Genomic DNA, 18,358 nt, shown 5'->3' on the forward strand with positions numbered 1-18,358 from the left:
TTCTGATTCTCAGTTTCTCTGAAAACTTCAATGCAAGTTCCTTACACCACCTTACCTGCATTAAATCCCAACTATTCTCATTATCCTGTGGCCTTTCATCATTCTCGCCATTTGAAACAGTTGCCATGGCTCCAACTGTTAGTCGCTTGATGCTTCAATACAGATACAGATCCTTTGCTTCCAAATGCAAAACTAAATGCAATTTACCACACATTATTCTGTTGCGATGAGTGTAGATCAACAGCGGATCACAGCTAAATCTCACTGATAGACTATACCCTTGGATCTTGAACACACACAAAACATGGTGTGTGATCAAAGATGAAAACGTTCTTATCAGCAAATATTGGTGACAACCCCTGTTAACTGATCAGAGGTCAACCCCATTGAAAAAGAAGCAATTAATGCTGAAAAGTGAAGATTGAAACTGTGAGAGGAGAAATGAGAGGTATCAGCTTAAACAAAACAAAAACAAAACGGTAAGAGCAGAAGAAAAGCCAGTGACAGAAAAAAGAGGGAGTGTGCCGTAGGAAAGAGGAGAGAGAGAGGGTGGGGAGAAAGAAGTGTGTGAAGGAGGGAGGGAGAGTGAGAGTGAGAAACCGGGCTGGTTCATGGTGCAGATGTGCCGAGAGTTGCTCATTTTTTCCCAATGCTTGACTGGGAACTCCACAAGTCTCGGGATTCATGTTGGAATATAACAGAACTTTCTATTCCTACTTGACATTTCACCTTCGGGAAAGATGTACGAGCGACACCGGCGAAGATACAGCCTGTGCGCGAAGAGCGAGAGATCGGTGGATGTGGTTTTGATCAAGGTATGAAGCAGAAAATGAGAAGTTGTGTTATCTGTTAGTTAAAATCTGAAAATTCTGCATATTGTGGTTGTTGACAGTTGCATTTGCTGTCAGATTGCATTGATTAAGGTTGGAAGGGAATGCTTTTGGGATGCCAGGGGTCTGAATTGAAGGTGTGTGTGTTTCTGTGTGTGTGTGTTTGAGAGCTTTGGAGCTTTGCTGCTTGGCTTGGGTGGAGTTCAGTTTTGGATGTGGAATGATGAGGCCTGCTTTTCAGTTTTTGGCCGCCGCTCTTAGCTGACTCTTGTCAACTCTTTTCATTTGACGCTTTGTATCAGACGTGTCGGGAGTTTGATTTTTGCAACAATACTGCATAGAGTTTTCAGCCCTGCTTGCATGTTTGTTGTCAAACAAGAGCTGAAACCTGAGACTTCCAAGTCTGTGTTTTGCATTTGCCAAGATTTAGATTTGTTGTGTGATTTCAAAACAATGTGAGAGTTTCATCTTTGCAGCTGAGGTATAAAGGTGACTCCAGAAATTGACAGAAGTTGACACAAGTCACTTTTGGGGACTTTAATATTTAGCTAAAAAAGGTGGAAATAATTTATTATTAATAATTTGGAAAATCTGTGTTTTTTGTTTAAATCTACAATTTAGTGCCAATTTTTTTTTTAATTTAGCATCTTGCTAAATTTATCAAAGCTTTCTTATTTTGGACACTAAATAAGCACAATATGACTTTCAAATTTGATAATAGCATGGCAATGTATGGCTGTGTCCAAAATCGACTACTACTTAGTATGTACTGCATTTGAATTTAAATGTAATACGCGGCCGTTAAAAAAAGTATGTTTATACTGTACATATATAGTATGAATGTACTGTATGAATACTGTACTGTATGTATACAGTAGGAATTTAACTTGGATGTACTATATTCACCATTTTGTCATCACTTGACCTATCCACGTGAGTTGTGTTGCTTTATCTTATTCATGAATTCTCTCACGGTGCATCATTGGATAGCATAGCATGCATCCGATGAGCACTTCAGAATCTCGCCGGAAGTAGTAGGTCATCCGGGTACTTCTCACATTCTGTTCTTCGAATTCTATGAATAAGAACTTACTACTCAGCTTGCATACTGTTTTTAGCATACTACATAATTTGGAAGTATGCGATTTCGGACACAGCTTATGAGTTTCATACTTACACTTCAGGAAAAAAAAGTATCCCACAAAATTAGTATAATTTGAAATTGAATTGTATGATAATTTGAAACCAGTTAATTCTCTCGTGGTCACAAGATTTTCAATTCAAACCCTGAAAACTTTTAAATGTTATTTTTAATATAAATGGATATTTGTTGTATGAATGTACTTTTTGTTAGTGTCATGTTACCTAGAAAACTGTCAACGCTGTCTCCAAAATTCAGCAATTTTATATTTGAAAAATTATATCTTAGGGAAAATTTACTTGCAAATGTTTGTCTGTAATTTTCGAATTAACATGAAAATTTGTGACTTCTCTGTCCGTACTGTATTAAATATTTACAAGATTTTTAATGTAATTTTCTTTGTTAGCTTTACACAAAACTGTGATTTATCTATGATTGACAAAAATGCCCACCAAAATTTGGCGATAATCACCTAATAGCAACATAAAATCATTTCTTTACAAAGATGCAATGACTTTTAAAGATTTTCAATATTTCTTTAATTTATTTTTACATCAGATATTTCAAACAAAGATTAATATGTATTCAGTAATGTTTGCAAAATTTGGAAACCTGCAAAGTTTTGAAACTTTTTGTTGACAAAAAAATTCCTAAATAAGTACAACATGACTTACAAATAAGATCATTTCTAAATCTACTCATTACAGGCAAATTTGCTTCTAAAAGTGAGCAAAGTAAGTCACCTTGTGGAGTTATTAAAATAATTTCAAGATAAAATTTCAAGATATGGACAAAATAACTTGCAAACCAACACTGAAATCGTTGACTTTGCTGTCTTTATTTAACCCTTATGTGTTGTTGGGGATGTTTTTAACCACTCTGGGGTGATTTTGAGTCTTGATTTGGCCATATTTTTTCTTAAATACACAGTCTTTGTTTTTGTTTACTCCATGTAGTTCTGAAAGCTAAGATGTATATTTAGATTTTCTCAGACATATCAAAGTAAGTGCGCAAAAGGTCACTCTCACACTTTCACACACTCACAGACACACACTTTAATTTGCTGTTTCACTCCATGTAAAATTCAAAAAGTGACTTTTTTTCGCACTGGTCTATTTAAAAAGTTAATGGTGCCAATTGATGATCAACACTACAAATGAGTAATGTTACCTTTTCCCAACTGGAAAACCACCAGCTATCTGAAATGCAATATTATATGGTGTCATGGTTTTGTAATAAAAATGTGGCTATTATAGAAGTCAATGGGGCAAAAACAGCAGTCCAGGACTGTGATAAAAGGTTAAAAAAAAAAAAAAGAAAAAGTTAAAATCCTGTAATTTTTTAAAACATTTGGTAGTTTGGATCAGGATTGAGGTTGATTAACAGATTTATGCAAATAAATAAATAAATAATAAAAAAATTCTGATGCATTTTTACAGCAGTTTAATTAAGTAGATATTTTCATAACAAAAGGGTAGTAAATCTGAACAGTGCAAAAGGGTTAATACATACAAGAATTTACATTTGAAGTTCCAAAGCAGTCCATATGCCAACAAAATGTTCCCAGAAGTTATCAAAGTGTAACACCACCACCTTTTAAAAATGCAGGAGCTTTTTATAAAGCATTATATAAAAACATGCCTAAGCGTTATGAAAACAATAGTAGTCTGCTGCGTGTCCTAATTTAGATATTGTGTGTATGAGAACAGAAGAGAGGCTGGAATGCCGTCAGTATGTTGGAGGTTGTATATTTAGTGACTGTTCTTGTACTGTATCAGCGAAGGTCACATCCAGACACATAAAGGGCCCTTCCACAGTCTGACCCCTCGATTATAGGCTCTTGATAAGTGGATTGGTTCAGGCTGCCTGTTTATCTCCATTCACTTCTCCTGCTTCCTTCTGCTCTCCATCAGCTGACGTCAGGTCTGAGAGTCAAGTTTTATTAAATCATTTCATTATAGTAAGTTTAAAATATTGAGCATGTTTAATGGGGAACTGCCAATAAATTCTTTATCGAAGCCGTAAGATCTTATAATAAATCTTAATATTTGATTTTAACAAGGTTATTTGTTGCTAGCAACGTGCAAAGTGACTAGCCTCTTTAATGTTTGATCAAGTTTTATAACTGATTAGTCAACTTTTCTCACAACCCCCCAGACTGGTCACAAAACCATACAAAATCTATAAACCAGCCCTGCTGCTAAAATAAAAGAACTTCTATACATGTGTTTGGCTTCAGATTTGATCAATGAACTATTAAATTATGTTCTTTTAATGCTAGACGGTATAGACATTTACATTAAAAATAAAATAATAATAATAATAATAATAATAATAATAATAATAATAGTAGTATATTTTATTTTATGTATATTTTTTGAGTTGATGTTATTTTTAATTGCAGTTGCAAACACAATAACTGAACAATCACAGTGAAACAATTATTATTACATTATACAATAATACATGCCAAGTTTGTATTCAATCTTAGAGAATATTGTGCTTGTTCTAGAGATCTTGTTGTAACTTAAGAAGATTCTAAATCTGGGAAATTGTCATTTTTTAGAATAAATCTAATAACAAAAAAATTATATTATTGTTTTATTTATTAATAATTAATTAATGTATATTTTTAGATTTTTTTTTCATTCCAGTAATTTTTTTTCACTGAAAAACACTATAACTGCAAAAACACATGGAAATGCTTATATAATAATATGTGTAATGTTTGTATTCATTTTTTAGATAACACAATACTAATGTTATAACCTAAGAAGATTTTAAATCTGACCAATTGTCATATTCTGGGCAAATTAAAAAAAAAAAATTTATATATTTATTACTATATAACTACTAATTAATAACCATTACTATATTTATTATTATTTTCAGTAATTAATTTCCTTTTTAATGGCAAGGTGCAACCAGCTTATAACAAACCCTCTTTGACTTTCAAGGTTGTGTGTTCAGCAAAAAAAGGGAAAATATACCAATTATAGTGACCTCATTTGTTGACATGACATCAGTGAATTGCAGATTTTGTGCGCATTATTTCTGTACCACCATGATCAGTTCCCTAATTTCAGTTTTCACACCTGTCATTTGTTTTGCATTTTGTTTTTGAGAGGAAAGCGTGTATTTTTATATATATTATAAATCTAAACATCATCTAAACATCAATTTCAAATTAATAAATGTTCATTTTCAGTAATGTGCAAACGTTATTATTACAACTTGTTTACTTCTAATTAATGCACAAAATAAACATCACCATAAGTATCGAATCAAATCAATTGTATGTTATTTGCAAACTAATCGAATGAGTGTGATAAGTTGCTGGCTGCAGTTCACTTAATGGCCACTGGTGTCACTAACAACGAGACTTGTTTTAATTTGATGAACAATGTAACTTTATAAATGATCAGCAGTTAATTTTAAAAGTGTGTTTAGGTGTAGATAGAACAAGTGGCTGGCCGCAGTTCACTTTATCGCCACTGGTGTCACTAATAGGAAGACTTTTTGATTTCTACGTACAATGTTAACTTTATAAATGATGAGCAGTTAATTTTAAAAGTGTGATTAGGTGTGGGTAAATAAAGTTTGCCCTCTGCGCTCGCGGTTTTAAAAAAACTTTTTGGGTGCGTTAATCTTGTCAATAATTATGTTCAAAAGGTCATGACTAGCACTCAATAAATAATTGCTTCGTGCAATTTTTATTTTACATTCTTCAGGTAAAACAAAGCACAAATGTTTTTTCCTCAGTGTAAAGAAGGCATTGTGCCGAAATGTTTGTTTTTTGTGTCACCCGAAGAATGTTAAATAAAATTTGTACGAAGCAATTATTTAATGATTTCGAATCACGACCTTTTGAACATGAATAAGTGTAGATGCAATAAATTGCTTGCTGCAGTTCAGTAAATGGCCACGGGTGTCGCTAAAATCAAGACCATCTACAATATTATCTTTGTAAATTATCGGCAGTTAATTTTAAAAATGTTTTTAGGTGTAGATGCAGTAAGTTGCTGGCTGCAGTTCACTTAATGGCCACTGGTTTCACTAACAACAATACTTTTTTTTTAACTCAATGAACAATGTAACTATAAATGATCAGCAGTTAATTTTAAAATTGTGTTTAGGTGTAGATGTAACAAGTTGCTGGTGTTACTAATATCAAGACTTTTTAAATTCTCTGTATAATATTAACGTCACAAATGTTGCAGTTCACTTAATGGCCACTAGTGTCACTAAAGACGAGTCTTTCTGATCTCTCCACAAAATCTAGCCTCTAAGCTGCTTGTGTATATATTTTTTATGGCCAGTCTTGATCATCTCAGTGATAAAAGACCCTTAAATCAACATTTTATGTGCTTATATTTGCTAGGTGATATATTATCATACAGTGCACAGTAAGCGTCTGTGGTAGAAAACGAAGAGGGGCTGTTAAACTAATCTTAAGATACAAAAAAGTGGGCCGCAGGTGCTGGTCAGCGCTAAGTGAGGATTGAGAAAGACAGGTTGTCTACGCCGGTTTTAAAAAACACCCAAAGGAGCACTTTCCAATTGACGCAAACCTTTGTTGTAGCATATTCCTTTCAGCCGGGACCTCCTTGATATTGATCGAGAAGCCAAATGGCTACTTAACACCTCACTTAAGTCGTTTCACAGATGTTTTGCTCAGGAACAGAATCGGTAGGAGAGCCATACAAAGTCAGAGGCAGTATTAAAAACACTGCAGCTCTAAGTATTAGTGTCCACTTATGTGTCATAGCTTTTCCTGTCTATATAAGTCGGTCATATCTGTGGAATGTGTCCAGAATGTCAAGCTCAGACCACAGTTTGCGGACAGTCTCTCTCTCAGCACTCAGTGGATTGCAGCTCTGTTTCATAAGCCATTCAGAAGTTCAGTCATCTCTAAATATAGACCTTCTCAACAGTCTCCTATTCCATGATTAGACCACGCTTGCGTTTAGTTTTTGGCGTTGCTTCATATTTCATCTTGCTTTGCTATAAAAAATGTAATATTTTTTAAAAGTTTACAATCTGTGTGATTGGTTTTTGGCTTTTAGGTTGGACTTTCACTTCGGTGGATGAGAAGAAGAATTTTGCATTCATTTGAGGAAACTTACAGTAAAACTTCAATGATGTGAATTAGTGTTTCCTTTTAAGATGGATGTTTTTGATGGTTAATATATTTGAAATTATAGTTTATCCTGTTAGGGCAAGGCTTATAATTGTCATATGATCCTAATCCTAATATGTTGATTTGATGCTCAATAAACTAAATTAGCATTCTGTTTAAGATCCTTTGAGCAGAACATTCATTGAAAGGTACTCTGTAAAACTCAACTGTCAAATTTATCAAATGAAATGAGTGTAGTTAACTCAAACTTGACTGAAAGTTAATTCTACTCATATGAAAGAAGTTTTGAACTTAGTGTTGAAGGTAATGGGTTAATAAAATACCTTATTACTTCAACTTAAAAGTTCACAGTACTTCTATAGATTTGTTTTTTTTTTACCCAAATGGTTTGTTGTAATCGGTTTCCTCACACGGTTTGAGTTGCCTTAACTTATTGGGTTTTACAGTACTCGGTTGGTTCAAGTTCTCTTCATTTATTAGCTTTTACTGTGCTCAAATTGCTTCATTTACTCTAATGGAGTAAGTTCACAGTGCTCATTTGGATTAGTATTTGAACTTAAATGATTTGTTGCAGTTGGTTTCCTCAAACAGTTTGAGTTACCTTAACTTTTTGGGATTTACAGTGTGCATATATGTGAACATATTTTTGTATTTTTAAAAAACATAGCTTAATGTAACTTAATATTATTGTAATATAATAGTATACATCTGGAAATTTCCAAGAGTAGTATTTGGGTCACCAAGACCTGGGGTATATTTACTTGACACCATTTTAAACTAAAATATGAGAACATTTGACACATTTTTGAAAATGCTGTACATTTTTTTGATGACTATACCATTATGACCTCTTTGTAAATGATAAAAATATGAATTTGTGAAAACAGCCATGTCATGCGCATGATGTGTTCATCCCACAGATATGAATCAGGGCTTGACAACCAAATCAGCAATGACTACTACAGGGATGTATGTGCATGTATGTAGGGCCACCTAATGGCCTGGCATACATAATACAAACCTTTTTTTTGTTTTTTGTATTTTGTTTTTATTTTTGCCTTTATTATGATTGAACATATTGTCAAGAAGCAATGTTGGAGAGTGAGGGAGGGAAATGAGATCGGGATGGGTCCATGAGTTGGGACTCAAACGTAGATCTACTGTAGGTTATCAGTGCGCACAAAATACAGCAGTATTATCCATATTATATTCCTATTTGCAGACCTGTGTGAACTGGGGTTATTTTGAAAGCCTTGTCATCTGTGCGCCAAAAAATTTAAGAACAGAAAAATGTTTCATCATTGCCATGTAAATGTACCCCCCAAAACAACACACCCCCTAACAACAGCATTAGCACAGTGTTATTGTTTGCACAGGAAACATTCGCTCATAGTGTCTTTGCAAAATCTACTTTTAAATTTTGCTGGCCCACTGCTGTCCTGTTTTAGGTATCCCAAGGGAAGAAGACCGTTTGGGGAAGGCAATTCTTAGGGCAGTTTCCTGTTCTTATGACACGAGTTCCCATAGGAAGTCAATACCATGTCAGCATAGGTCACACGAAGTTCACCAGTATCATGCTTTTGTAAGTGCATCTCTTTTTTGCCGCCTTTTTGAGGTGTTTGATTTGCCAGTCAGTGAAGTGTTATGCACATAGAACCCCATTACAGCTTTTTCTTGCCTGCAGTGGGGCAAAGACAATTATGACACATTACGACATTATTTCCCTCAGTTTTCTGACCAAACAAACACATGGTCTCAAACACTGTGTTCTCCACTTATACATTTTATGATCATATCTTTCATGCAGTGTGTAATAATGCTGTTTGTGAATGTAAAAGGTCAGAACATTCAAACTGTGTACTATAAATTACTTTTTTGTCAGAAAGACCCAATTCTAAATATGCGTGAAACAAAAACCGGTCTTGGTTCGTTCACAAATCTTTGTTTGTAACAATTTTGCAGTGTCTAAACATTGTCTAAATTTGATGTACAACAAGTTAGTTTGTGTTGTAAATCGTTTGGATTGATGAAAGCTATATTTTGCATATGCAATCCTTCCAGTTTTATTAGAAAGGCAAGGAGTAGGGTATGCTTACAAACTCATTAAAAAAAACCTACACCGCCTATAGCGTCCATTGATAGGGCATTACTTGAAGAGGAGTGAAGTTTACTCGCTCTACATGAACTCCATTACACCTACTACTAAAATCTTACTTCTAACCAGGGTCATGGCACCAATTTGCTGTCGTTTTTGAAGATTAAATCAAATAATTTTGCATGTATAATCCTTCCAGTACCTTTTGAATAGCTCTGGGTGGGCTTTGCTAACAAACTCAATAAAATAGTACACCGCCTGTAGTATCCGTTGGTAGTGCATTACTTGAAGGAAAAGGAGTGAAGTTAACTCGGTCGACCCAGATTCCATTACTCCTACCACTAAAATTTTACTTCTATCCAGGTCACTGCACCATTTTTCCATTAGTTTCTTTTTTGTGATCAAAATAAAAGACATTCAAACAAACAAACAAACAAACAAACAAACAAACAAACAAACAAACAAACAAACAAACACAGGGAAAGGGAGCGACAGACATATAAATTTTCAAACTGAAATAAGAAATTTGCCATCAAATTATTTTGCATGTGTAATCCTTCCAGTTCCATTTGAATGGCTCAGGATGGGGTATGCTAACAACAGAGATGTATAGTAACGGAGTAGAACTACTTCACTACTGTACTTAAGTACTAAAAGGCAGTATCTGTACTTTACTGGAGTATTATTTTTTTGTCCTACTTCCACTTTTACTTAAGTACATATTTTCCATGAGTTTAATACTTTTACTCCGATAGATTTTTTATGTGCTGCATCGTTACTCGTTACTAGGGGTGTCAAAATGATTGATATCAGTTCATTAATAGACCATAACCACTTATTACGTGATGACGTCATTTATCTCCTATGCGCGATGTCGCAATACTATGGCGAAGGACGGAAGCGCGAGGACGAGGCGGCATTAGCCGCTAGTTTACTATTTGGGAGGAATGTTGTAAAACTTCACCTCTGCCTATCTCTCGCTCTCTCACTTTGGACATTTGACCCGCTGGCCAGTTTGTAAGGTAACTTTTCCCCTCTTCTTAGCTGTTAAAGCTGTGGATCCAGACATGAGCATGCCTAATGTGCAAGTTTTCTCCACTGTGTCTATTACCTGTGAAAAATCACGTATTTTTCCCGCCATGGGTGAACAGCGCTTATATTTCTAAAGCCCTTTCCGTTGAGGACAATAACCAATCATAGCCGTGTAAGACCCGCCTGTCAACGCTCAAAAAGCAGCCGGGATAATATTGACATGAGTGTTTATTAGCTGTAAATGCTCGTGCTGTCTTCTGTGAATGAGTTTTGTTTGATACATCCAGAAAGAGTGTTTTCTTTGAGCAGGTCAAATTGAGGGCACAGTTTGTATATCTGACTGCTGTATTAAAGGACAAAATTGTATTACAAAAAACCCTTTAACTGTCACACCAAGACAAAAGCAATATAATTTTTTTGATTGTATTTCTTAACTCCTAATGTCGCTAGTTAACACAATCAGTGCATTTTTATTCAACACATCACATTATTTCTAAAATATCCGCCTCTACCAAATGGTTGAGATGTTGGTTTATGGTAAATGTACCAGAATTAATAAATATACTACAGAAAATATGAACTGTAAGACCAATTTAATTAAAAACATAATAAAAATAAATAAAAATTAATACTAAATCATAGCCATAAGCCATATAATATTTCCGATTTTCATTTAACACAGTAATATACACATTTTCCTGTTTTTTTTAATTAAAATCAAAATCAAGTGAATGAGTGAAGCAGGATTTAGTTTGCTTGTTTAGTTTAGTTTCACGAGTGCTTCCAGAAGACAGAACTCCTGTTTATTGTGGTATTAACCAATCAAACTTCAAAACTCCCAAAGTGTGAGTGTGTCTTTGTGTGTGTGTGAGTGAGAGTAAATAATGTGTGCGTAAGAGAGAACAAAAGTGTGTGCGTCTGTGTGTGTGTGTGTGTGTGTGTAAGAGAAAGAGAGTGTAAAAACAATTGCAACCTATGTAATGTCCCCACAATTCACAAAAATGTGTGTGTGAGAGAGAGATAGAGAGAGAACTGTGTGTGTGAGAGTGTATGAATGTGTGAGAGTGGGGAGAGAGTGTACATTTAGGTGTGTGTGTGTGTGTGTGTGTGTGTGTGTGTGTGTGTGTGTGTGTGTGTGTGTGTGTGTGTGTGTGTGTGTGTGTGTGTGTGTGTGTGTGTGTGTGTGTGTGTGTGTGTGTGTGTGTGTGTGTGTGTGTGTGTGTGTGTGTGTGTGTGTGTGTGTGTGAGAGAGAGAGAGAGAGAGAGAGAGTGTATGTATGTGAGTGAACATGCTGAATTATCTCATCAGTGAAGCCATTTTCTGGTAAAAGGGCCTGACGATGTGAGTTCCTGTACCATAGAAACTATTTACAGAGGAAAACAGTATCATAAGCCATGTTTCTTTTCGTTCTGCTAAATCAAGTACCCCAAAAAACATATTTAAAATAAACAAAATAATTAGTGTATTTTGATTACTTTCTTTAATAACTACATTACACAATACTTGTACTTTTACTTTCAGTACTTGAGTAGTAAATTTTGAAATAAACTACTTGCAATACTTAAGTACAAAAAATGTTGAATACTTTTGTACTTCCACTTAAGTATGGTGCTTAAAGAGCACTTCTACTTCTACTCAAGTAAATTTTTGATAAAGCACTTGTACTTTTACTTAAGTATGGGTCTCTAGTACTTTATACATCTCTGGCTAACAAACACTATATTAAAAAAAACTACATCGCTTATAGCATCCATTTCTAGTGCATTACTTGACATAAGAGAAGTGAACTTTATCACTCTACCTTGACTCCATAACGCCTACCACTAAAATATGAACTCTAACCTACTTGTGGCACCAATTTGCTGTCATTTTTGAAGATAAAATGAAATAATGTGTAATCCTTCCAGTTGCTTTTGAATGGCTCGTGGCGGGGTATGCTATTAAACACAATATATATTTTTAAACTACACGTCTATAGCATCCATTGGTAGTGCAGTACTTGATGAAAGAGGAGTAAAGTTTTCTCTCTCTACCGATACTCCATTATACCCATAACTAAAATCTCACTTATATCCCGGTCACGGCACCAATTTCCCTTTATTTTAGGTTTTTGAACCAATAACTTTAGATGGTTTAAGAAAAAGGTTTATGATGCAATATGCATTATGAGAAATTTATTTTGTAACCTTTATTAGATGTAAACCTTTTTCTAGAACCCTAAATAGCATGATGCAGGGCACTTTAATTCAACATCTCTTCTCATTTTCTTACTTTTCAGTAGTGTATGCGCAAATGTTTGCAGAAACAAGCCTCATTACAGGCACTTTGAGCTGCTTGATGACTTCATTTCATGTCTTCATTGTTTTTCCGTAAATCATCCTCTGCAATGAGCTCTTTGTCCAAATGCCTGATCAAAGCCCCATTGTGTCCTATTGCTTCCCGAGATCCTCAATGCATGTAAACACTCAAAATTCAGCTAGATTGTTTAGCTAAAAATCATTCATGTATTGTCTGAAAGAGTTGTTAAATTAAGATTCTTGTCTGTTTTTGATGCGGGTATATTTTGTAAGTCATATTGCAATGGGAGTAATGTTAATATAGAGCTTTTTATGAGTGGGCGGATATTTTTTATTATTTTTATTTTTTTGACTGTAGCTTTTATCCAAAGTGCACTTGTTTTCATGCAGAATCCCAATGGAATGACGTGAGATTTCTTGCCTAAGGGTACAATTGTGATAAAAGTAGAATAATTTTATTTTTATTTTTTTAGTATTAGACTGGGGGATATGACAAAAATCCCTTATCTTGATATATTAAGCATTGTCTTTATGTGATTAGGCTTTAATCCAGGTCCTTAAAGGCAAATATAAATATAACTGACAGAAAGTTAAATCAAATACAACTGGAAGCTCTATTTACATAATGATCATGTGACCAGACTTCTTATCAACTAAGGATTAGTGCTGCACGATTAATTGAAAAAAAGATCGCAATCTCAATTCGACCCTCAAGACGATCTTAATCCAGCATTTCTACGATTCTGCCATTCATATTTTCAAGTTCAGGAGAGAAGCCTGTCTTTTCACTGTTTCACATATGTTGCTTAGCAACGTGGACACCTCCAAATGATATTGAAAGAGTCGCATACTGTTTTTATAAGGTATAATTGACTTTAAAGATTTATTTTTGTCCTCATAAAATGCTGTATTCGCAGCTTGGAAATCACACGAGACGTGAGCTGCTGACCGTGAGCTGTTACCACAGAGAGGGTGGGCGCATACCTGTCAGCCCTCCCGTTTTTTTCTGGGATTCTCCCGTATTTTACAGTTCTATCCCGCTATCATCCCGTAAAGGTATTTTGATCCGCAACCCATACCGCTGAACCACCAGGGGCCGCCCCTTGATCCTAAATGCAAGTCTGTTCTGTGCTTTCGCTTTGTTTAGGCACGAAAACACTTTAATATAAATATAAAAACGGTGCGATTCCCCTTCCTTTTCATTACAGGTGCCGTCACCTCTCCTATGCAATCCTCACAACAGTCATATAATGGTGCATGACTGTTAGCTGACGAGCTCCATAGTGATAAACGGACGCTATTTCCCAAACGGATTCTATACACGCAATTTGAAGTGGAGCAAAAGTCTGGCTTTTAGGGTGTATAAAGGGTAATAAAGTTGTAAATAATATTCAGTTTGTGGCACAGAGTAGTATGAACAGCACTTAGCAGTAAAAATGAAACCGAAAGCGTGCACATCATTGAAATAATCATATCGCATTTTAGAGTTATGATTGTGACAAGCATTTGATGTTTTTCTTTCATAGCAAACATGAAAATTGTGCATGAAAATAAATGTTTACAGTGGTCACCATACTTGTTCTTGGAGGGCCGGTGTCCTGCAGATTTTCGCTCCAACCCTAATCAAACACACCTGAACAAGCTTCTTCAAGGTCTTACTAGGTATACTTGAAACATTCAGACAGGTGTGTTGAGGCAAGTTGGAGCTAAACCCTGCAGGGACACCGGCCCTCCAGGACCGAGATTGGTGACCCCTGGTTTACAGTGTCAGTATATCTATTCTAATTTGTTGAGTTTACAAGTGAATACAATGGTCTAATAATGTTGTCAATGACAGATTGCAAGCATATATCTCAAACATAATTCAACATCAGAATTATTATAAGGAGAATAGAATTATTTAAAGAAACCATAGACCTGCATATAATATTGTTGTTGTTTTACCCTATGTTTGAGAAAAAAAACAATAATAATTGCCAGCTTATTAATCTTTATTTTACATCTACAGAATTGTGATAAAATCTTAATCTTTATTTCAAGCTAAAAAATTGTGATTCTGGATGCACAGACATTTTTTGTCTGGTCAAAAATTTTAGCAGAAAGAAAATTAGCTGAAAAAAATAATATGCTGCTGCAGCCACAGTCATTGCACAGAGTTAAGCAGCTTTCACACCAGATGTGAAAAGTAATGCACCATGAAACCTTTTGATTTCACTATTCCATGCAAAAGCCAGTTTGTCAGCGAGTCGACCAAAACACAAACGCATCGTTCAAAATGGCTCAAGATTTGACTCGACTGTTGATATTTCGTACATGAACCCATAGACTTAACTGTGCATGAACTGCACACACTCACCAGGAAAAACAAAGTCCTCTAAAATAATGCACTGACAAGACATTTCTATGGTGGCATTGTTCCTGCTGTTTGCATTGGTGCTGTACTATCATGAAAACGCTGGCTAAAAGACGCCTCTTGACTTGTTCATTGTCAATAAAATGTGGTTATTTTATTGTCTTGTGTTTTTTAAAGTCAGTATAATCTAATGTAACTCACCAGTCCTACTGCACTCAACCTGATATGAGCTGGGATCGAATCTGTGATTCGAATCTGTGATTGCATGGTAGTCGGTTGATCTAACAGGAGGCTGAAGTCCATGGCCTCTAGCATCTGTCGCTAGAGCACCTTTAGAAGTCAGATGAGTGAAGTTTACCTGCACAGCACTTCACTAACTGGCCTCTGTTACACTCAGCCCTAAACCTCACTCCCATCCCGGACGAGCCCCCACGTGCAAAAGACCAGTCCTACTGCACCCAACATGCACTGACCTGGGATCGAACCGGTGATTCTTTGCATGGTAGTCGGTTGATCTAACACAGGGGTCACCAATCTCGGTCCTGGAGGGCCGGTGTCCCTGCAGGGTTTAGCTCCAACTTGCCTCAACACACCAACTCTGTGCAATGACTGTGGCTGCATGCGTGATATTATTTTTTTTTAGCTAATTTTCTTTCTGCTAAAATTTTTGACCAGACAAAAAATTTCTGTGCATCCAGAATCACAATTTTTTAGCTTGAAATAAAGATCAAGATTTTATCACAATTCTGTAGATGTAAAATAAAGATTAATGAGCTGGCAATTATTGTTTTTTTCTCAAACATAGGGTAAAACAACAACAATAATATTATACGCAGGTCTATGGTTTCTTTAAATATTTCTATTCTCCTTATAATAATTCTGATGTTGAATTATGTTTGAGATATATGCTTGCAATCTGTCATTGACAACATTATTAGACCATTGTATTCACTGGTAAACTCAACAAATTAGAATAGATATACTGACACTGTAAACCAGGGGTCACCAATCTCGGTCCTGGAGGGCCGGTGTCCCTGCAGGGTTTAGCTCCAACTTGCCTCAACACGCCTGTCTGGATGTTTCAAGTATACCTAGTAAGACCTTGATTAGCTTGTTCAGGTGTGTTTGATTAGGGTTGGAGCTAAAATGTGCAGGACACCGGCCCTCCAGGAACAAGTTTGGTGACCACTGATCTAACAGGAGGCTGAAGTCCATGGCCTCTAGCATCTGTCGCTAGAGCACCTTTAGAAGTCAGATGAGTCGGTTGCTCTAACAAGGAGGCTAAAGACCATGGTCGGTGGAGGTTTACCTGTACAGCCTTTCACTAGCTGGCCTCCGTTACATTAAGTTATGGAGTTAAATTTAAAAAGACACACATACACACATATATATATATATATATATATATATATATATATATATATATATATATATATATATATATATATATAGAAAATAATGATATACTACAATTATTACAAAGCATTTACTTTACAGTTTTGGTTGTCGGCCAAGTGGATCCATAATTTTCGGTTTTAATTTCAGTGCATCCCTACTTATCACTCATTTCCTCCCAATAATTATCGTATTGAATTCTTTGGTTTGTGGAATCCAATAAATATGGCTGACGCAGAAGTAAAGTTATATCAACCACTTCGAATGAGATTTTGGCTCTGGCACTAAAACCAAACCAACATTGGCTGGCCAATCGGATATGTCGCTCTGTTAACATGTCAGATCTTTATTTATGCCGAGTGATCCTCAAAACATGTATCCTGAAATCCGATCAAACCAGCAATGATCAAAGAGCAGCATTCTGGCTGACCGTTTCCGCCTGTGGCTTGTGTTTACAGTATATGCAAGTGCTCTCAGTGGAGCATTTGGTCAGCGTGAAGCATTACATCTTTCCATTACCGCATGTTGGCTCAATATGCCACATTTGCAGAGTGATTTTTCACGACTCATTCAGTAATTGGTTGAAACGGTGTCTGGTTGGAAGTGTTTCTGCTTGCGCCTGCTACATCCATTACCAATATTACCAAGCCGTGAAACTGACATAAAATATCCTCAGTCCTCTGATTCTCTGCAAATTTGTTCATTTTTGAGCATTAAGTAATATACACATGCACACTGAATGACTGGTGTTTGATTATCTGAATGCTCCAGACTTGACTTTTCCCATTTTTGCTTTCAAGTTTATCATTCATAAGGAAGATTGAGGGATTTGGGATGGCGTGCATCTGTGTGTTTGTATGATTTTATTTGAGTTTCGTTGTCAGATTGAGGTTGATGTCTGTTCTGGGATCAGTAAACATTACATGCTCAAATATCGAAGTTCCAGCTGGTGTGAGTCTCACGCTGCTGTCTGGATGCTGTCAGAACCTACTGTGGTTGGGAATGACATGTTGTCACGAACAGCAATGAAACTGTACAGCGCTGAATCCATATTCATGATGGCGTAATGGTGTGTCCTCATTAAAGCCGTCGGAACTGTGGCCTGACTTGTTTTGTGGAGACTCAGCTTGCGTCATTCATTAGATCTTATATTTTCCTGTCTTTTTGATTAATGGTGATGTGAACAAATGGATAAATAAAATAAGCAATCCTCACCTTATTTATTTTTTGTTAGCTTTTGATTTGGTGTTATTTTGTTTTTTATTTGGGTTTGTTTTGTTTTTTGTTTTGGGTTTTTTGTTGTTTGCTTGGGTTTGTTTTGTTTTTGGTTTGTTTGTTTTGCTTGCCATCTTGTTTGTATTTGTTTTGGTTTGGTTTTTCATTTTGTTTGGGCTTGTTTTCATTTTGTTTTTTGTTTGTGTTTTATTTGTTTTGTTCAGGTTTGTTATTGTTTTGTTTTTTTGTTTTTAGTTTGTTAAGTTTAGTTTTAATATGTTTTAGTTTTGTTTGGGTTTGTTGTTTTTTTTACCTTTTTTCATTTTGTTTAAGCTTTTTTTGTATTTTTGTTTTGTTTAGGTGTTTTTGGGCCTGTTTTGTTTTGTTACTTTGTTTGTTTTTTTAGTTTTTTTTAATCTGGGTTTGTTTAGTTTTAGTTTTATTTGTTTTTTTGTTTGGGTTTGTTTTGGTTTAGTTTTTTATTTATGTTTGTTCTGGCTTTTTGTTTCTCATTTGTTTTGTTTTGTTTTTGTTTTGTTTGGGTTTGTTTGAGTTTGTTTTGTTTGGGCTTGGTTTTGTTTTGTCGAGTTGATTTGTTTGGGTTTGTTTGTTTTGTTGTTTGGTTTGTTTTGGGTTTGTTTTTTTGTTTTGGTTTGTATTGTTTTTGTTTTGTTTGATTAGATTTTTTTTTTAGTTTTTTGGTTTGTTTGTTTTTGGTTTTGGTGTTTTTTTTATCTGTGTGTTCATATATTATATGATTTAAATATAGTTTGGTTTGGGTTTGTTTGTATTATTTAGTTATCCGTTTAGTTTTTGGATTGCATTTGATTTGTCATTTTAGTTTTACTGTTTTTTCTTT

The 18,358-nt window shown here is 35.2% G+C and overlaps 1 protein-coding gene across 50 annotated transcripts in view; it reads left to right on the plus strand.

Annotated features, from left to right (window-relative positions):
* The window catches only part of akap13b (A-kinase anchoring protein 13b), a 198,392-nt gene that overhangs the window by 114,907 nt on the left and 65,127 nt on the right, over positions 1 to 18,358 (plus strand). The gene's annotated exons all lie outside the window — the stretch shown is intronic.

Source organism: Danio rerio, chromosome 25 (assembly GCF_052040795.2).
Source record: "Danio rerio strain M-AB ecotype USA chromosome 25, GRCz13ab, whole genome shotgun sequence".
Taxonomy (NCBI): Eukaryota; Metazoa; Chordata; class Actinopteri; order Cypriniformes; family Danionidae; genus Danio; species Danio rerio.